The sequence below is a fragment of the Anabrus simplex genome, chromosome 1 (assembly GCF_040414725.1).
Source record: "Anabrus simplex isolate iqAnaSimp1 chromosome 1, ASM4041472v1, whole genome shotgun sequence".
Classification (NCBI taxonomy): Eukaryota; Metazoa; Arthropoda; class Insecta; order Orthoptera; family Tettigoniidae; genus Anabrus; species Anabrus simplex.
Window position 1 is genome coordinate 247,965,779 of NC_090265.1, and position 19,736 is coordinate 247,985,514.

Here is a 19,736-nt window from a genome sequence, read left to right on the forward strand (position 1 = left end):
TTCTCACTCCTAGCCCCTCCTGTGCCATCGTCGCCATCTGTGTCGGTGGGACGTAAAGCAACTTGTAAGAAAAAGAAACCTTCAGGTTAACCGTCTCAGACTTTGCCCTATCTCATACGTTGTTTCCTAATGGTGGCCAGTCTTTTGGTACGCTTCTTCCTCCAGAAGTCACACTATACAATCTGTTGTGTCTCAGAGTCTCCTTGAGAATTTCTAGAATATCATTTCATTCTCGAATAATTTCTTCTTTCAGAAGGCATCAGGTCAATCTTTACTATGCTCTTTATTTTGATATCTCTTGTTAATATACTAGAGAATGCTGGCCTAAGCGATAAAAGCGTTCTCCGTTCACCCGGAAAGATTTGCAATCGATTCCCCGTCAGAAAGTCGATAAATTTAAGAAACTATATTTCCTCCTTCCATTACTGTCCCTTGCCTTACTCTTCAAGCGATCGTTCCTTAACAACCTTTTCTCATTTTGACAACTCGATTTTCCTTGTCGATATGGGTTGATAATCACGCTGTTTTTCATTTAAAGACAACCAAGAAAGAAAACCACTGCAGGGGAATGTATCTGTTACAGCATCATGAGAAAATCGGTGGCGCCTCAATTCATAATAAGGCCGAATAGGATTTTAGCTATAAGTTGTTTACAATTTTCATCCGGAGGGGTTACTTCAGAAGATAAATAGTGCACAAAATTCAATTTCTCTCTCTTATGGTTAGTTTTACACAAAAATAACTCATGACGAATTTTTGGTCTACATCTTTTTCCAATACAGAGAAAAAATTAGGAAAATACCAGTGGGAGGCAAGTGAAAGTTTAAAGCTTAAGGGGCGGTGAAAAGCCCTGTAGATTGTAAGTACAGTCGCTATGGATATCGTTCCGGTAACGTTTTGTAGGCTTTGTACCCCTGTCAGTATTTATTTTAAATATTAATACGATGATAGACACTCTTTTATAACGGAAGAAAGAGATCAAATCAAGACCAGAAATAATGAAAGAACAAAATGAAAATCTAAAAGGCCACAAAGAGCAAGGAAGCGGGCTCGTCACGACAAGCAGATGACAGGGAGAAGCATGCCGGCTTATGTCTCTCGGAGTCTGCTGAACAATGTCACGGGTGGACAAAAATGTCGTTATGCACATATTTGTTGTTCCGCCAATGACGGATACTACAGCAAGTAATATAACCTATATAACTATTGAATAATACTATTTCCTTATCGAATAAAAATATATAGGGCCTTTGCCCAGTGGCCTGAACCTCACCAGCTTTGTCATCAGCCGCCATAGATGGCCTAAGCAACACTGAGGTGGTGTACTAGGGAAATGAGGAGTGAGGCAGTTTACCGTTGCTTTCCTCACAGAGACTAAATTTGTAATTACATCTCAGTCTTCCACACCAACCGACTCTATGAGTGACATTTTCACACCATTAATAATAGGGACTAGCTGCATTATGAATGGCATACCTAGGTCACTTTCGTATTGACAAAGTGAAGTATAACACTAAGACAGGAGAATGAAAGTAACAAACACCGGAAGATATAGTGCACTGTAAACACAAGGTAGGCGTAATTAAATAAGGGAAGAGTCCAAATATAACGTTTTCTTGTCTACAGCATATATCTTCAGAAAATAAATAGTGCACAAAATTCAATTTCTCTCTCTTATGGTTGGTTTTACACGAAAATACCTCATGACGAATTTTTGGTCTACATCTTTTTCCAATACAGAGAAAAATTATGAAAATACCAGCGGGAGGCAAGCGAAAATGTAAAGCTCAAGGGGCGATGAAAAAGCTCTGTAGATTGTAAGTACAGTCGCTATGAATATCGTTCCGGTAACGTTTTGTAGGCTTTGTACCCCTGTCAGTATTTATTTTAAATATTGTGCCGATGATAGACACTCTTTTATAACGGAAGGCAACATTGTGAAATGAGGAAACATTGTGAAATGAACGTTTCATATTTGTCTCCAAAAACCATAAACGTAGTCATTGTCACGTAAAACCAATAACATTATTAATATTTCATATTTATGTTCAACCGAAGAGCATGCAATCTTCTTTCAAATAAATTAAAAACTATTTACTCATTTCAAATGTGGTTTCTTTCGTTTCGAGCGATGATTTCCTTATGGAGATATATCTTAATAAAACCCTTGGTCACGTGGGATGTATCATAAGACGGAAACGTAAAAATAATCCATTAAAATGAACATTAGTCTTTCTATTCGTAATATAGAATGTTCAAAACATTATTTGGTAATTGATAGGCTCGTAGTATCAATAAGAACTTAAATGCGTTTAAGTCAAGAGCGCAAATTTTCTGGGTAAGTAACTTTTTATTTATTTATTTATTTATTTATTTATTTATTTATTTATTTATTTATTTATTTATTTATTTATTGATGTCTTTATTTGTGGCGAAGTTAGGGCTCTTGGCCCTCTCTTACACTTAACCACATTATGCGGCTTAATACTGAATCCAAACTTAATATTCAAACTTAACACAGTGTGTATAATATAATAGTAATATAACTTAATAAACTCTAAAACTAAAAGATTACATCCTAAGTCTAAATTTAGAAAAATAAATTCAATATTAACTACTCTAGGTGGAAATCATAAAATGTAACAGTAATTTATGTAAACTTTTGGGAACTATTTACTCCAGACATTCACACATAACTACATGATACAGCCTACGTATTCAAGAGGAAATCTTTAGACTGTCTTTTGAAGGTAATTAGTGAGGAACAATTTCTAATTTCAGGGGGTAAAGCATTCCATATTCTAGCGCCCGACACAAGGAAAGAATTACTGAAGGCAGATGTATGATGTGGAGGTATTGCAATTGTTGACCCAGATCGCGTGTCACGGTCATGAAAGGAGAATAGAAAACGGAAATTACTGTAGAGATATTCAGGTATATTTTCGGTCAAGAGTCGATAGATAAAAGAGTCATCCAGGTGAATAATGATGGTTTCAGTTTGGATCACTATCACGGAATGGAGAATACATGAGGCAATCCCATTACGTTTTAATAATTGCTCATCACTCATCTGAAGCCAGCGATATACAATGTGTGATTACCAACAAGGAGTCGACCACTATTACTCTTAATAACACAATAATGATCATCGTATGATGTACTTGTTGCGTTACTTTCATTAAACGATACGCGTTGTAATTACTGCTCCGTTCATTAGTGAGTTCTCTGCGAAGGGCATCAAATTTTATTTGATTGGAGAAGAGCATGCATTCTTTATTCAAATAAAGTAAAATCGATTTACTCATTTTAAATGTGGTTTCTTTCGTTTCGAGCGATGATATCCTCGTGGGGCTGTATTTTAGCACGTAAAACCCTTGGTCACTTGGTCCTTCCCACAGTCCACATAAGATTTGTCCGATCGATGCGACGTTAAAACAATAGCATTAAGGATCATTTCCTTTAATGCGTCGGGGAAAGAAGAAGTATCAGGTTAACTGAATCGAAAGGACTTTTAACATCTGTAAACCTAATTAACTTATCAGTCCATGTCAACCTTATGACAGACAGAATGCCCCTACTACTCCACAGTAGTATGCCACCTAGTTTTAGGCCCTCACTCACTGACCAAACACAAGAGAGGAAATTTCTGTAAAAAATTACTCGGCCCACTTCTGAGTACGAATATCATACCGAGGTCAAAATTAGAGCTCTCTCTAAATTTGAAAATCTTTCACTTCGTCTGAGAAAGTGCTGCCTCATATTTTACGTTGACTATTTTCCAATATCGAACCCCATAATATCAGGAAAAATTCTTGATTTTCTCATTACTTGGAAATTCACGTCTCAATGGCCAACTGCGGAAGAGTTCTCCTACGCACCCGTTCAAGAAAGAAAGTAATGTGGAACCAGGGTATACGGGATAAAGTATATTACGGTAGGAGTGAGACATACTAGCACAAAGTGGTCTGAAGAACGAAGAACCGCATTTACACCAAGAAGGATGAGTACTTGAAGAAAGGCTATGTGAACGAACTGCTATATAATAAGAATACTAACAATAATATCATTGTGTGTACTTTAGGGACGTTGTCTCTTGGTCGTTGACCGTCAGTACCTACTGTAGTATGTTCGATTTCTTCAGAAGTGGATGGAACTTGAGAGGAACTCGTGGAAGAAAGAATTCAGACGTTTAGATATTCTTAAAATTTATAAGAACTAAAGGAAAATAATTCTTTATAATTTTTGTACACATTTAAAAATAAGATATTTCTGAAAAAACAAGCTTAAATTGTAGGAGAGTCATGGTATTCAGTAAGAGTACTCTTGTGGTATGTCTATTGTCAACACATATCAAGAATGTTCTTTTGTATGTTCGGATATATTTTCGCCGCAGATAACTTTAGGAGAATGATAGAATTGGAAATAAAACTGTATGTATTTTCCTCCATAGATCTTGGATTCTGGCTTACTTGAAGTACGACCTAGCTAGAGATAGGAGGAAATATTCTCCTTGATTAAGGTACTGTAATTAACAGATACAGTATATATGACGTAGGAGCATGGGAAGGTGTAAAATATGCCATAACTAATACAACATACGATGTCGATACCTTATGCACTTAATGAACAGTAGACGCTCACTGAAGAATGCGCAGAGCGAAGATGAAGAAATGAATATAAAAGGTTAAGAAATATTGTCAACAAAAATACAAGAATGGGCAAAAACTGTGATGAATGAATGACAGATATCAAAAAGTAGAACGCGATATTAAACTGGAGAAATTTGATGCGGCATGCAGACCTGTTAAAACCTACTTCAGTGAAGAAAGGTAGTCTACATTTTGTGGTATAAAAGGGAATAACGGAGTATGTCTCATTGGTGACGCAGATATTGCCGAATGGTGGAAGAAATGTATAGAATACCTGTATAATGTAGAAAATTTTGTAGAATGCATTAACTCCGCAGAAAATTAAGAAGAACGACCTTGACCTGCTACATTGAGATATAAGTTTTTAAAATCTGCAGCTGATACCGGAATTAGATGGCATTTCAGATGAGCTAATAATCAGCGATGGCGACTACACAGTGGAATTACTTTACAAATTAGTTCATGATATATATGTAACAGGAATTATCCCTAATGACTTTTAAGAGAACATAATTCTTTCACTTCAAAGGAAGAGGTTATTTCATGTGAAAGCTTTAGAACACTGCCTTGTTTTCCATGTTTCAAGTATACTCGCCTGAATTCTGTCTAGGAGAACAGAGAACAAAAGAATAAAATTTTATAAAATAAGATCTGTTTGCTTTCAGGCGTCTGGTCACGCCTTAGAAAAGGGACATGACAATGTTCACTGGGGTAAAATTTTCTATATTCTGAAAAATCGGAATTGGCACCAGAGAAATAGTTCTTAAATGCAAACTGTATAGCAACTTGCTGAACCGGAGCTAATAAAACAAGGGAGACAAAGATCATGGAAGGTGTTAGATAGGGTTGTTTGATATCTCCAGTGATATTCGATGTATACATACAATCACCATTGAATGAACTTCAAGATAAAACCAGTGTAGGAGTTAGGATTGACGGTGGAAATTTGTATATGCTGAAGTATGTTAATAACATAGAAATAATAACAGAAAGTGAAGATAACCTATAGTTTGGAAGTCATATTCTCCAGTTACTTTGATGTCTTTGGCAGAAATGCGATACCCTCAATAAATTTAAAATAAAAAGCATGATCTTGAAGAAGGGAACAACTTTTTTTAACTGGAGAGTAAATTTGCATCTGGTCGGAAGAAGGCTGATATCAATAGTCGAGTCTTTCCGTTCAAAGAGTATTCTTCAAAAAGAATCGTCTCCTAACATACAAGAGCTTGAGTATTGAGATCAGAAAATTCCTTAAAACGTACACTTAGAGCATACCTTCATGCGGATGTGAGACTTGGCCAGTGAGGAAGTATGAAATGTACAGGTTTGAAATTTTCAAACGCCGCGCCGGTGCTACAGGCGAATGTTCAAAATTAGCTGGAGAGAAACATTGACAAACGAACAAGTCCTGATGCAAATACAAGAAGAACGGTGCCTATGGAATAAAACATTGTCCGACGAACGTGAGACTAGTAGGACATATCTGTAACGAGCAACGAAAACCGAGTATCTACCGATGCACTTCCTATTATTTTCCGTATGACTGGTCACGCCTCTCAGTCACGAACGGATACTCAGTCCACCAGATCAATTTCATTGTGTTCATTTCCATATGCTTATGTATAGGGGAAAATAAGCCTTACATAATGTATACTGTAGGAGTGAGTCATGTATACATTCCTGAAGCAGGCCTACGGTACAATGCATGTAGGATTAACTTTCCTGTACACATAAGAATATGAAAATTAGCACAATGGCAATTGTTCTGATAGACTGCATATCCGTACGTGGCTGAGAGGCGTACAATTGTTAAGGAAAGTAGTGGTTAGGAAGTTCATTGTAAGATACCCGGTTGGTCTTGTTCGTTACAGATATACTGAGGTATAGAGGGATCTTATTGACCATACTAGAGGGACGACATGAAGGAAAAAATAGTATCAAATAAATTTAAATTCGCTGCACGAAGTATCAAGACGTGAAACGACTTGCACAAGAGATAAATACATGCTTTTGTTGCTGCAAACTAACTTTCGAGTGGATTACTGGATGATGATGAATGAATAATGTGCATATTATAAATTTTGTTGTAAATTTCCTGACTCTTTTGGCAACTATTGGTAGCAAATGACAATGCATGGTTTCTAAAGCTCTCTAGCATGAAGCCTTCAATTGTTTAAATGTCTTTCTGATTGACAGTTTAACGTATGAGATGAGTCATACGAGTGAACTAAAGGGCAGTGAACATAACCCACGCCAGGTTTGAAGGCAGGTTCATTCATTTACGTAGATAATTCCTTTACTAATACTTCACTGAGCGTCTAAGTGTCTATGCCACGATTAAAACTTTTACAAGGAGCTAGAAAATTCCATTGAATTGTAAATGAACAACTTATTTAAAGTTTAACCGTCAGTAATTCGCTCTGATGTAGTTCTTAAGGTAATGAAAGACTTATATCTGTTTTAGAAACACATGCAATGAGTTACATGAAGTGTAAGATATTAATGAAAGAATCAAACGTCTGACACTGGCCAATTCTCACTCCATGACAAACCACTTTGAACATTCAGATATCACAACCGCCTTGTGCATGGATATTACGTGAAGAACTGGCTCTTAAAATGGTCATATTTCACTTAGAAATTATTTTAAAATACGGGACACTTTACAATGGGACACTTTGATGGTAATGATAATGGTATAAAACAACTACCTTGTTATCTGCCTTAAAATATAAACGGTACTTTGACAAGGAGATCTTATCATTATCATGCAACATTGAAAATAATAAGGGGCTGATTGGGGAAGGGGTTGAACGGTTACTTTATGATGTGTTGCAAATGGACAGCTTTATATGGAAATGGTTCAACAAAACTTAGGGGAAATTTAAATATGAACCTTTTACATCATACAGCTTGAAATCTTTGGCAGAAATGCGATACCGTCAATAAATTTAACATAAAGGACATGATCTTGAAGAAGTGAGCAACTTTTATTTGCCAGTAGAGATAATTGTAAATATATATATTTTTTTTTGCTAGGGGCTTTACGTCGCACCGACACAGATAGGTCTTATGGCGACGATGGGATAGGAAAGGCCTAGGAGTTGGAAGGAAGCGGCCGTGGCCTTAATTAAGGTACAGCCCCAGCATTTGCCTGGTGTGAAAATGGGAAACCACGGAAAACCATCTTCAGGGCTGCCGATAGTGGGATTCGAACCTACTATCTCCCGGATGCAAGCTCACAGCCGTGCGCCTCTACGCGCACGGCCAACTCGCCCGGTGATAATTGTAAATAACCCAGGAAACTAAGAACAGGAAATATTGAGAAATGAAGTATAGTTACCTCCGCGTGGTGCGCCTTTTGAGTGAAGCTAAAAACTATAGGCCTACAGAGAATAATTCGTTAAACTACTTTTGTCCCTTCTCGCAACACGTGCGAATAACGTGTATTACGCTTATAATGTATAATGATTTCTTCAATTCTATGTTTAATCCACACCTAATCTCAGTATAAGACGTGGCTGGTGATTTGAGACCACACACTGATCCTAAAGAAAATCCCAGCCAATGTTTCTCATATTCGAATCCGTGATGAGAGACGTGTGTCTATATTTCTTCGCAAGTGAATCCTACTCAATTACATATACTGTAGGTGTATGTAATGTATTCGAAGCTATGCGACTGAAACTTCTGTGCTTGTTCTTGCATTAATCGAATTTTAATGTTTCATCATTAAAACTCCTGAGATAAAATATTTAGTTAATATTCCTCATCTTCCTTCCATGTACGTTTCGTACCTTTATCATATTGTTCTGACATCAAACTTTTCTAAATTTTAATACCGTGTTTCTGTATTTGTGAATGTAATGTTTTTGTCTCAATAATCCTCCTATTAAAATGATTGTAAACATTTTACTAGGAAGAAGAGATGTATTTTAATAAATATTTCTCTTTCTATTTGCAGGTGAGTGTTCCAGAGTTAATAATCTGCTTAGTTGAGTACAGGTTAGTAACACAATTATACGTTATGTACAACAATGTGAAGTGTCCGTTTCATATTTGTGATGGAATACGGTAAGAAGTTACGGAATTAATATTTTCCGGGCTGTGAAGCCGTGTTGTAGCTGGTTGGGTCGGAATGCGAAGGATAACTGGCTGCTGGTTCGTTGGGGGTGAGCTTCCTGGTGATTTGAAACTGCATGGTACCCTGGTATGCAGATCGAGGCCGTTTGAGCGTGATTGGAACAGCGGAAAGAACCTGGACAGAACACAAATGCAACTTTGACAAATAAGAAACTCACATCCTCTTGATAGTTACCTGGTTACTTCCAGCCTTAGGTACAGTTACCATCTGTACGACGCAAAGGGAATTTAGACCATGAATTGCGTATAAAAAAAGATGCCTACCCTGGTTTTAAATTAAACTTCTGAAGGGGGGAGAAGGAGTTCTACTGATTCACGCATCTACAGCCCTTCAAATACTCATTATACAAGCACAGGCATAAAGAGGACTAGAAGTTTATTTCGGAAATATATTACGGTTGATTACCGGTGGTGCGCAACTTCCTTGACCTCTTCTTCGATAAACATCCGTCAATTTAAAAATGTTCGTGCAGTAAATTTGTACTTACGTCCACCCTTTTATCCACGGGTATAACGTGTACGAGCAATAGAACAATGTTCACAGTCCTAGAGGGCGAACTGGTATTGCGGAATTGTTTTGAAAACCTTTGGGAAAGTAATAGTGCAACATTTTTAATTACTGAACTGAAGCTTCCAAAAATGCAGTATTTCGCCATTAAATACGAAATATGAACGATGTTTAATGGTTCACGGGTGTTAAGTCCATTATTTTACGTGCGCTGACAAAATGTGCAGCCAATTTAAGGACTTTCAAGTGGTGTAAGATCTAAAACTACCTTTAGATACGTGGATACCAAATAAAAAATTGGTTTCAAATATGTCCGGAAATTTTCCAATTATAAGAAGTCAGCATTACGCGCATTCGCTTTCGGTGTATGTCCGCTAGAACTTAGACTGTAAAATATTCTGTTAATTATTTCTCCCTTATTAGACTTTCCTATTGAAAAAGTGTACATCAGAAAAGAGTTTAGAAATCGATTTACATTAATATAGGTAGATTTCCCCTGAAGTTGGTCTTTGATATCGTCCCTGTTCTGCCAAAACGGCGAATGTTACAATGCTCTTGCTATCCATTATTTCCTTTAAGACTGGTCACACCTTCCAGCCACATATAGATATGCATTCCATCAGAACAATTTCCGTTGAGTTCATTTTCCTATGCGCGTGTGTAAAGGAAAATGAACCTTACTGTACCATACTGAAGGAATGTATGTTTGCCTGACATTTACCCACTCCTAGAGTGTGATGTGTTTAAGGTTCATTTTCCTTTACACACGCGCATAGGAAAATGACGTCAGCTAAAATTGTTCTGATGGAATGCATATCAATATGTGGCTGGAAGGCGTGACCAGTCTTAAGGGAAATAATGGATAGGAAGATCATTGTCACATTCGCCGTTTTAGCAGAACAGGGACGATATTTTTCGGGAGAATTATTTCACTGTTTCGATGTTGATAATTTTGTTTGAGAGTAAATTAAGTTTGGATCTTCCTATAAACCTCCATTCCATTCAAGGATTTTGAAACCGTATTAAAATTAAAGTCTAACCTTGGATAGGTGTATTCTAAATAAGAAGTTTGGTTGAAATACCACGAAGAATTCGCTACAATATCATATCATCATTTTGGCTGTCAATATCAAGTCTAACTCCTGAAATACGAAGTTTGTTTTGAGTGTTTCTTTACGCAGGTAAAACGAATTATCGTACTTTCTGGTCGTTTCCTTTGAAATGGTGACTAGTTTTGAACAAAATGCTGGCATGAAGAGAATATTGCAACCGGAAATATATACTAAAATTTGTGCTAGGAAGAGAAAGTTTCCTGCCTTGATAGAATAGTGGGGTGGATATTTTACTCCACTCCCTCAACACATCAACTGGGCTAGTATACTCGCTTCCGACCGGCTTCAGCCCGCGGCAGAAATTGGTGGAGTGAACAGAACATACACCTTACAGAACACCACTGATCGCAGCAGCGAACTCACTCTGTTAGCTTTGACGCACCTTGATTCGATTTGGGTTACTGTATTGCCAGCTTTTTTACAATCACAGCTGACCTGCATTAGGTTTGCGCTCAGGTGGCTGATTTCCTATCAATTATTGACCTAGTCGTTTCTGAAATAATTTCAAGGAAGTTGAAAATGTGTCGAACATCTTCCTAGGTAAATCATTCCAATTCCTAATTCCTATTCATATCAACGAATGCTTGCCCCAATTAGTCGCCTAGAATTCGAACTTTGTCTTCATATTATGATCTTCCCAACGTTTAAAAAGAAATCGTGCTGATCTTCCCTACGTTTAAAAAGAAATCGTGCTGATCTTCCCTACGTTTAAAAAGAAATCGTGCTGATCTTCCCTACGTTTAAAAAGAAATCGTGCTGATCTTCCCTACGTTTAAAAAGAAATCGTGCTGATCTTCCCTACGTTTAAAAAGAAATCGTGCTGATCTTCCCTACGTTTAAAAAGAAATCGTGCTGATTTTCCCTACGTTTAAAAAGAAATCGTGCTGATCTTCCCTACGTTTAAAAAGAAATCGTGCTGATCTTCCCTACGTTTAAAAAGAAATCGTGCTGATCTTCCCTACGTTTAAAAAGAAATCGTGCTGATCTTCCCTACGTTTAAAAAGAAATCGTGCTGATCTTCCCTACGTTTAAAAAGAAATCGTGCTGATTTTCCCTACGTTTAAAAAGAAATCGTGCTGATCTTCCCTACGTTTAAAAAGAAATCGTGCTGATCTTCCCTACGTTTAAAAAGAAATCGTGCTGATCTTCCCTACGTTTAAAAAGAAATCGTGCTGATCTTCCCTACGTTTAAAAAGAAATCGTGCTGATCTTCCCTACGTTTAAAAAGAAATCGTGCTGATCTTCCCAACATTTAAAAAGAAATCGTGCTGATCTTCCCAACATTTAAAAAGAAATCGTGCTGATCTTCCCAACATTTAAAAAGAAATCGTGCTGATCTTCCCTACGTTTAAAAAGAAATCGTGCTGATCTTCCCAACATTTAAAAAGAAATCGTGCTGATCTTCCCTACGTTTAAAAAGAAATCGTGCTGATCTTCCCCACGTTTAAAAACTGCACTGAAGCTTATTAGTCCTATTATATAATTCCACGCCATATCTCCACTACCAGCCCGGAACATACCGTAGAGACGAGCAACTCGTCTCCTTACTCCCAAATCTTCCCATCCCAAAGGTTGTAACGTTTTCGTAACGCCACTAGATTGTCTGAAATCTCCCTGAAGAAATCGTGCTGATTTCCTTTGGATCTTCAGTTCTTCAACCAAGTAATCCTAGTGAGGATCCCGTACATAGGAACCATAATCTAACTGGAGTTGTACCGGTGTCTTGTATGTCCTCTCCTTTACATCCGTAAGTCGGACTCCATGGCTAAATGGTTAGCTTGCTGGCCTTTGGTCACATGGGTCTAGAGTTTGATTCCGGGCAGGGTTGGGAATTTTAACCATAATTGGTTAATTTCGCTGACACGGGGCTGGGTGCATGTGTCGTCTTCATCAACATCTCATCTTAATCAAGACGAGCAGGTCGTCTACGGGAGTCAAGTCAAAAACCTGCATCTGGCGAGCCGAACTTGGCACTAAAAGCCGTATGCCATTTCATTATCAACTTAATGCAACCCCTAAATACCATCACAATGAACAGCGTTAATGTGTTTGTCCCAGTGAAGGTATTTCCTTACATTAACACATACTGTGGGTACTTACCTCAGTCCCCATGAGGTACATTCACTCCATCTTATGCTCCTTCTCTTATGCTCCTTCTTTATCTGTTTACCCTCCAGGGTCGGTGTTTCCCTCAGACTCAGCCAGGGATCCCACCTCCACCACTTCAAGGGCAGTGTCCTGGAACTTCAGACTATGGGTCGGAGGATGAAACTGGGGAGGATGACCGGTGCCTCTCCCATGTGGCTTTACGTGCTATGCTGAACAGGGGCATTGTGGGGGATGAGAAGATTGGAAGGGATAGACAATGAAGGGGGAAGGAAGCTGCCGTGGCCTTAAGTTAGGTACCATCCCCGGCATTTGCCTGGAGGAGAAATGGAAAACCACGGGAAACCACTTCCAGGATGGCTGAGGTGGGAATCGAACCAACCTCTACTCAGTTGACCTCCCGAGGCTGAGTGGACCCCCGTTCCAGTTCTCGTACCACTTTTCAAATTTCGTGGCAGAGCCGGGAATCGAACCCTGGCCTCCGGGGTAGCAGCTAATCACACTAACCACTACACCACAGAAGCGGACCATTCACTCCATCAATACAGAAATTGTAACTGAAGGGGTTTTTCCTGATGGCGAGACTTACAATCCCACTTTTTACTCCTTCCATCTCACAACTTCGTTGAGGTCTTTTAGGACTGTCTGAAAATTATTTCTTATACTATATAGTTTATCATCAACTAAAAAAGAGCTTATCTGCGATTACAGTTCTTTACCCATATAATTTTTATTTATGTTTTCTATAAACAGGAACAGGAAGTTCTGTTTTTAGAAATGTAGCCACCCACTTAATAATTATAATTATTTTAATTTAAGTCACATACTACTACTACTAATAATAATAATAATAATAATACTAATAATGCTATTTTGATTTACATCTCACTAGCTGCTTTTACGCCTTTCAGGGGTGCCGAGGTGCTGGAATTTATTCCACAGGAGTTCTTTTACGTGCCAGTAAATCTACCTACACGAGGCTGACGTATTTGAGTACTTTCAAATGCCACCGGACTAAGCCAAGGTCGAACCTGTCGAATTGGGATCAGAAGACCAGCGCCTCAACCGTCTGAGCCACTCAGCCCGACACTGCTTCTACTACTATTACACCTACTACTACCGAGCGAGTTGGGTGCGCACTTTGCGACACCAAGTTCTGAGCTTGCATTCGGGACATACTAGGCTCGTCAGCCCTGAACATTATTTTCCGTGGTTTCTCATTTTCAGATCAAAGAAGTGCTGGGGCTCTTAGCTTATTTAAGATCACGGTCGCGTTCTCGTATTCCTAGATCGGCCCTATCACATCGTCGTCGTAATACGTGCCTGTGTTGGTGCGACGTAGGATAAACAGGAAACTACTACTACTACTACTACTACTACTACTACTACTAGGAATTATTGGTAGAGTTAAGGATCTCTGGTAACACGCTTACAGTATTGTCGCCCGACAACATTTCATTAACTCAACCTGTAGAATTCGGCTTTCGTTGTTAGACAGAAGCAAAATCAAAATATCGAAATTGGTAGCCAGGCCGATTGGATAACACCACCTCAGAAGGTCTGCAACGCGGTAGCTCAGGAATAATAATAACAATGTCCGCCTCTGTGGTGCAGTGCCACCAGTGGTTAGCTGCCACCCGCGGAGGGCCTGATACGATTCCCGGCTCTGCCACGAAATTTAAAAAGTGGTACGAGGGCTGGACCGGTGTCCACTCAGCCTCGGGAGGTGAGCTGCGTAGATTGGGTTCGATTCCCACCTCAGCCATCCTCGAAGTGGTTTCCCGTGGTTTCTCACTTCTCCTCCAGGAAAATGCCGGTATTGTACATAACTTACGTGCACGGCCACTTCTCTCCCTCTTTCTTGTCTTTACCTTCCGATATTCCCATCTCCTCACAAGGCCCGTGTTCAGCATAGCAGGTGGGTGAGGTACTGGTCCTTCTCCACGGTTATATCCCCCGATCCAAAGTCTCAAACTTCAGGACACCGCCCTTGAGCCAGTATAGGTGGGATCCGTTGGTGAATCCGAGGGGAAAACAAACCCTGGACGGTAAACGGGTTAGGAAAAGAAGAAAGAAAGAAAGAAAGAAAGAATTTAATAATAATAATAATAATAATAATAATAATAATAATAATAATAATAATAATAATAATAATAATAATAATAATAATAATAATAATAATAATAATAATGTCATCAGCTTGATACAGTCTTACATTGCCGGGTAAAGATCAAATCATTTTGAGCCGTGTAAAGTTTCCCACTAGGCAGTGGCACACAGCACCAGGAGCTTGCAAGTTTCATAAGACACTCTCACGGCAACGAGAATATAAAGTTCGCTGGCCGCGCCACTTTAATTAAACCCTACCTCAGGAAGCTTTTTATGGGAACTTCTAAGACAGATTCAAACACAAAGCTTTGAAGTTCGAAGAGCTTTTATACCTTGCTCCTTGAATGTACGAACAGACCAACTTCACATAGTGAGTCTGTTATCTGTGGCTGTTGTCTGCTCCGCATAAGATGAAGAGTTCTTGGCCCTGTAATATCGAAGTCCATAGCTGAGTGGTCTGGGTCTCGGCCTTCGATCACAGGTTCCCAAGTTTCGATTTCCAGCCGGATTTTAATCTCTAATTAATTCCCTTGTCGCAGGAACTGGGTGTTTGAGCTGCTCTTAATATTCCTGGAATTCCCACATAGCATAGCACCATCTTCCATCAGAGTAACATGCAGTTTCCCATAAACTCCGTCTACTGATAGGATGGAGCCGAGACCTGTTCACTAGGAAAGTAAGATAATAGGAAACTAGAAGCATTTAAGATGAAGTTATGTAGAAGGATGGAAATGATTTCCTGGGTAGATACCGTAACAATTGAGCAGGTGTTGGAAAGAATTGGAAGAAAAAGGAAGCTGTTAAATGTTGTACACACAAGGGAAAGGAACTGGCTTCGGCGCTCGCTGCGAAGAGAAGGTTTGCTGATAAACGTTTTTGAAGGGTTAGTGAAGGGAAGGAGTGGAAGAGGACGGATAAGATATCAGTTGGTGGACAGAGTCAATGGAGCAAGAAGCTATCAACAAACTAAGAGAATATATGAAAACGGGGAGCTAAGCAGCTATGCAACAAACAAATGCAATAAGTGCACTAATCTTAGCTAAAGCCACATTCATTAGTAATCCATGTAGCAATCAATGCTCTAGTGAAACTTTTGTCTGCAAGTTGGTTTTCTTGATACAATGTTAAACATGATGTGTGAAGAGCTGCCTAAGGGCAGAATACTTTTTACAATATCGATGGCTTACTTCTAAAACCTCGTATCTCCCAATTCACTTTCTATCCATTTTCTTCCTTAAGACTGGTCACGCCTCCCAGCCACAATTGGATGTACAGTCCATCAGAACAATTTCCGTTGTGTTCATATTCCTATGGTTATGTGTAAAGGAAAAGGCACCTTAAATAAGTTAAACTGTAGGAGTGTTTAAATTTGCCATGAAAACAACATCCCTACAACACTGTATGGTAAGGTCTATTTTCCTCTATACGTCTGCACAGGAACAGGAACACTACGAAAAAGGTTCTGATGGACTGCATATAAATATGTGACTGGGAGGCGTGACCAGTGTTAAGGAATGTAATGGGTAGGAATAACATTGTAACATACGAGGTTTTAGAAGTAAGCCGACGATATATTACTTACAGGCTGCACTGATTAACAAGGGGTAGGTATCTGACATGATGTTTACTATTTCCAGTGCAGGTTTTCATGTTGATTTCAAAGCCGAAAATCGTTTTGCTCTATCGCATCAGATTTTGGAGACTCTGACGAAGTATCATTTTTCATGCAACAGCGTTCATCGATAATTGTTTTCGTAGTGATTCGTTATTTTTAATACAAAGCCGAATATTTTCATTTGCTTCTTCTTATTGTCATGACAGTAGACATTATGTGCTCCCGAGGTTGCATAAATTCACCAGATCTGTTTTGCTGCGTGTGCAGCTATGTAACAAACAAATACAACAAGTGCACTAATCTTAGCTAAAGCCATGTTCATTAGTAATCCATGTAGCAACCAATGCTCTGGTGAAACCTTTGTCTGCAAGTTGCTTTCCTTGACACAATGTTAAACATATGTAAAGAGTTGATGTCGCTTATCTCAAAAAACAGTGGGCGATAGAGACAAATGGTTTGCATATCGTCGCTGGGAAGGTAAAAGGTTGTATCCCACAATACTCTTCCTATCCATTATTCTCCTTAAGACTGGTCACGCCTCCCAGCCACATATGGATACGCAGTCCATCAGAACAATGTCCGTTGTGTTCGTTTTCCTATGTCGACGATTAAACGAAAATGAACCTTACGTGCATTGTACACTAGGAGTGCGTAAATACGTATTGCAAACGTACATTCCTACAGTACGGTACTGTAAGGTTCATTTTCCTTTACACACGGGCATAGGAAAATGAACAAAACAAAATTTGTTCTGATGGACTGCATATCCATACGTGGCTGGGAGGCGTGATCAGTCTTAAGGAGAATAATTGATAGGAAGAGCTTTGTGGAATACAACCTTTTACCGGTCGAGCGACGATATTTTGAATCCATATGTTTCAGTTGTATTAGATATTCACTGAAAGTCACTTTTTGTTGATCAGTGCTATCAATAGCCACATGAAATTTTTATTAGCCCTATAATACACAGACTGATTGCAGTGTGTAATGAATATCTGATTCCATTCAAAACGCTTCCTAAAACCTCAGCTTATGCACTTACGTTCAATTCATACTCTTCCAATTATTTCAATACTTCCAGTTTTTATGTACATTTGTAGCAAGGAGACAATTTTATAAAAATAACATTATTTAAAACATTAATGCCCTGGACGCGCAGAAACGAGGTCAATGGTGTCTATTGAAACAAAAGAATGTCACTTCAACTCAATTTGATGATAAAGACGATAGTAGTACACTCAGTTGCGCTGTATGGATGAGAATGCTGACCAGCCGACAAAACCACTGAACACCAGTTACACGTTATTAAAGTAAGAATGTTCCACTGAGCGATCGGTATCTCCCTTATTAAGCTCGTCGGGAACGACACAATAGACAACAATTGTGGAGAAATTGAGAGAAAAATGCCTCTAATGTTACGGTCTCGTCCACACTGCAGCGTGTAGTATGGTTGTTATCTCCATCCTTCATTTCGACGTCGAAGACCAACGCAGCCGGGGACGATCAAAGAAGTACATTTAGACTTTAAGATCCTTAATTTGAAGCAATAGGACACACAAGACCACGTTCTTTGACCCACAAGGCGGATTCTGAGCCACGAGCACAATGGTAAGAATAATATTAAAGCCCAGGGTCGAATTTTGAAGATGAAAATGAAAACCTACAACCTGTTTTCCAGTCAGTGACCGGGTCAGGGAGGGAATGAATAAAGCTCCCAACTTGCGGCGGGGATAGGAATTGTGCCGGCTGCCGATGCCCGTCGCACTCCTCTGGGGCAATGATTAATGACTGACAGATAAAATGATAGTGAAGAGTGTTGCTGGAATGAAAAATGACCGGGAAAACCGGAGTACTTGGAGAAAAACCTGTCCCGCCTCCGCTTTGTCTAGCACAAATCTCACATGGACTGACCGGGATTTGAACCACAGAGCCTAGCGGTGAGAGGCCGACGCGCTGCCGCCTGAGCCACGGAGGCTACAGTTTTGAAGATATCGCCTTAATATTATTTAAGAAATCATAAAATTATGTTGGCTTGAATTGTGTTAATCAGAAAATGTACTGTATTCATATATTCATCCACTCAGTTTTATTAATTCAATAGTCCGGCGTCTTCAAAATACCCTTACACGTCTTCCATACTTTCATCAGTACACAGTTGTTATTCTCGCCTATACTTTATGGTATTTAATTTAAAGCCATCGCATGCATGGTTTCAAAAATGATTTGTGCTTTCTGTTATGCTGTTAAGAATAATAATTCCCTTAAAACAATATTTCTGTTATTGATATAAAATTATACTGATTTCTATGTAAATTTATGGCAGATCATTTCGCCCCAAATATGTACAGACTTTACCCTGTTTTTATAATTATTGTGTATGAATAAGTTATCACTGTCCCGTCTGTAGCTTAGGTCTAACGGTTAGTGTTATTAGCTGCCGTACTCGGTACGGCCGAAAATTTTAATAATGGCAGGAGGGCTAGTATGTGGTTGGAACGGTACATGTAGCTCACTTCCATTGGTGGTGTGCCTGAAAAGTCTGTGCACCACCTCAGGATGGCTACACGAGTTTTTTTATTTATCACTAAAATTTAAACGGGTAATAAAATGCATTCAGCTTTAATGGGTTAAATACAAACCCCATTTATCCCCATGGCACTACTGTCCCAACGGGACTTTGCCTACCAAGCGACTGTTTCTCAAACTGAAGTCCTGAAGATTACGAGGTAGCACGTGGTCAGTGCGGTAAATCCTGTCAAGCATTCTAGTTGAGATTGGTTAAATATGGCATTGAACAATAATTTTCTTCTGCTACCTTTTTTCTCATTCTTCTTGGCTATTTCCTCAGTTAATTTGGGTTTCCACTTAGTGTGCACTGGCAAAACTACCCGTGCCTCGTTACAGTATTCTACATGATTTCTACGTAAACTACCGTACACTCAGTAAGATTTTATTAAATTGCATGCATTTTAGCGTTATCCGAGAAACATCACGGGGAAGGATACGTTGTTTCCAATGTAAGGTGCGCGTTGGGAGTTTTGATGTCAATGGCTGGTCTAGTTCATAATCATGAGAGACTCCTTTTCCTAATGCCAGTCACAATTCAGTTCGGTAGCTTTGATTATTATGGCAGGCCCCTTACGTACTATCAGTTACAATAGAATGACGGTGCCTTCATTATAATGAGAGGCATACTTTCCTACTGCCAGTCACAGTCGAGCTGGGAAGAACTCATTATACCGGCAGGTCATTTTTCCTACTGCCAGTGGTGTATTAAGACGAATGCAAACACCCAGTCACCTAGCCAGAGGAATTAAAATCCTCTACCCAGGGCATTCATAACCGAATGCCAGCAGCATGACTATTCCGTCAGGGATCCGGACAATGAGCAATAACTTGCTAGTAATAAAAAGGAAGAATCACCGTATTGTTGAATAATTTACTTGATGATAATTATGGCACAGTATATTTACCTAGGTCTACATATTAAACCA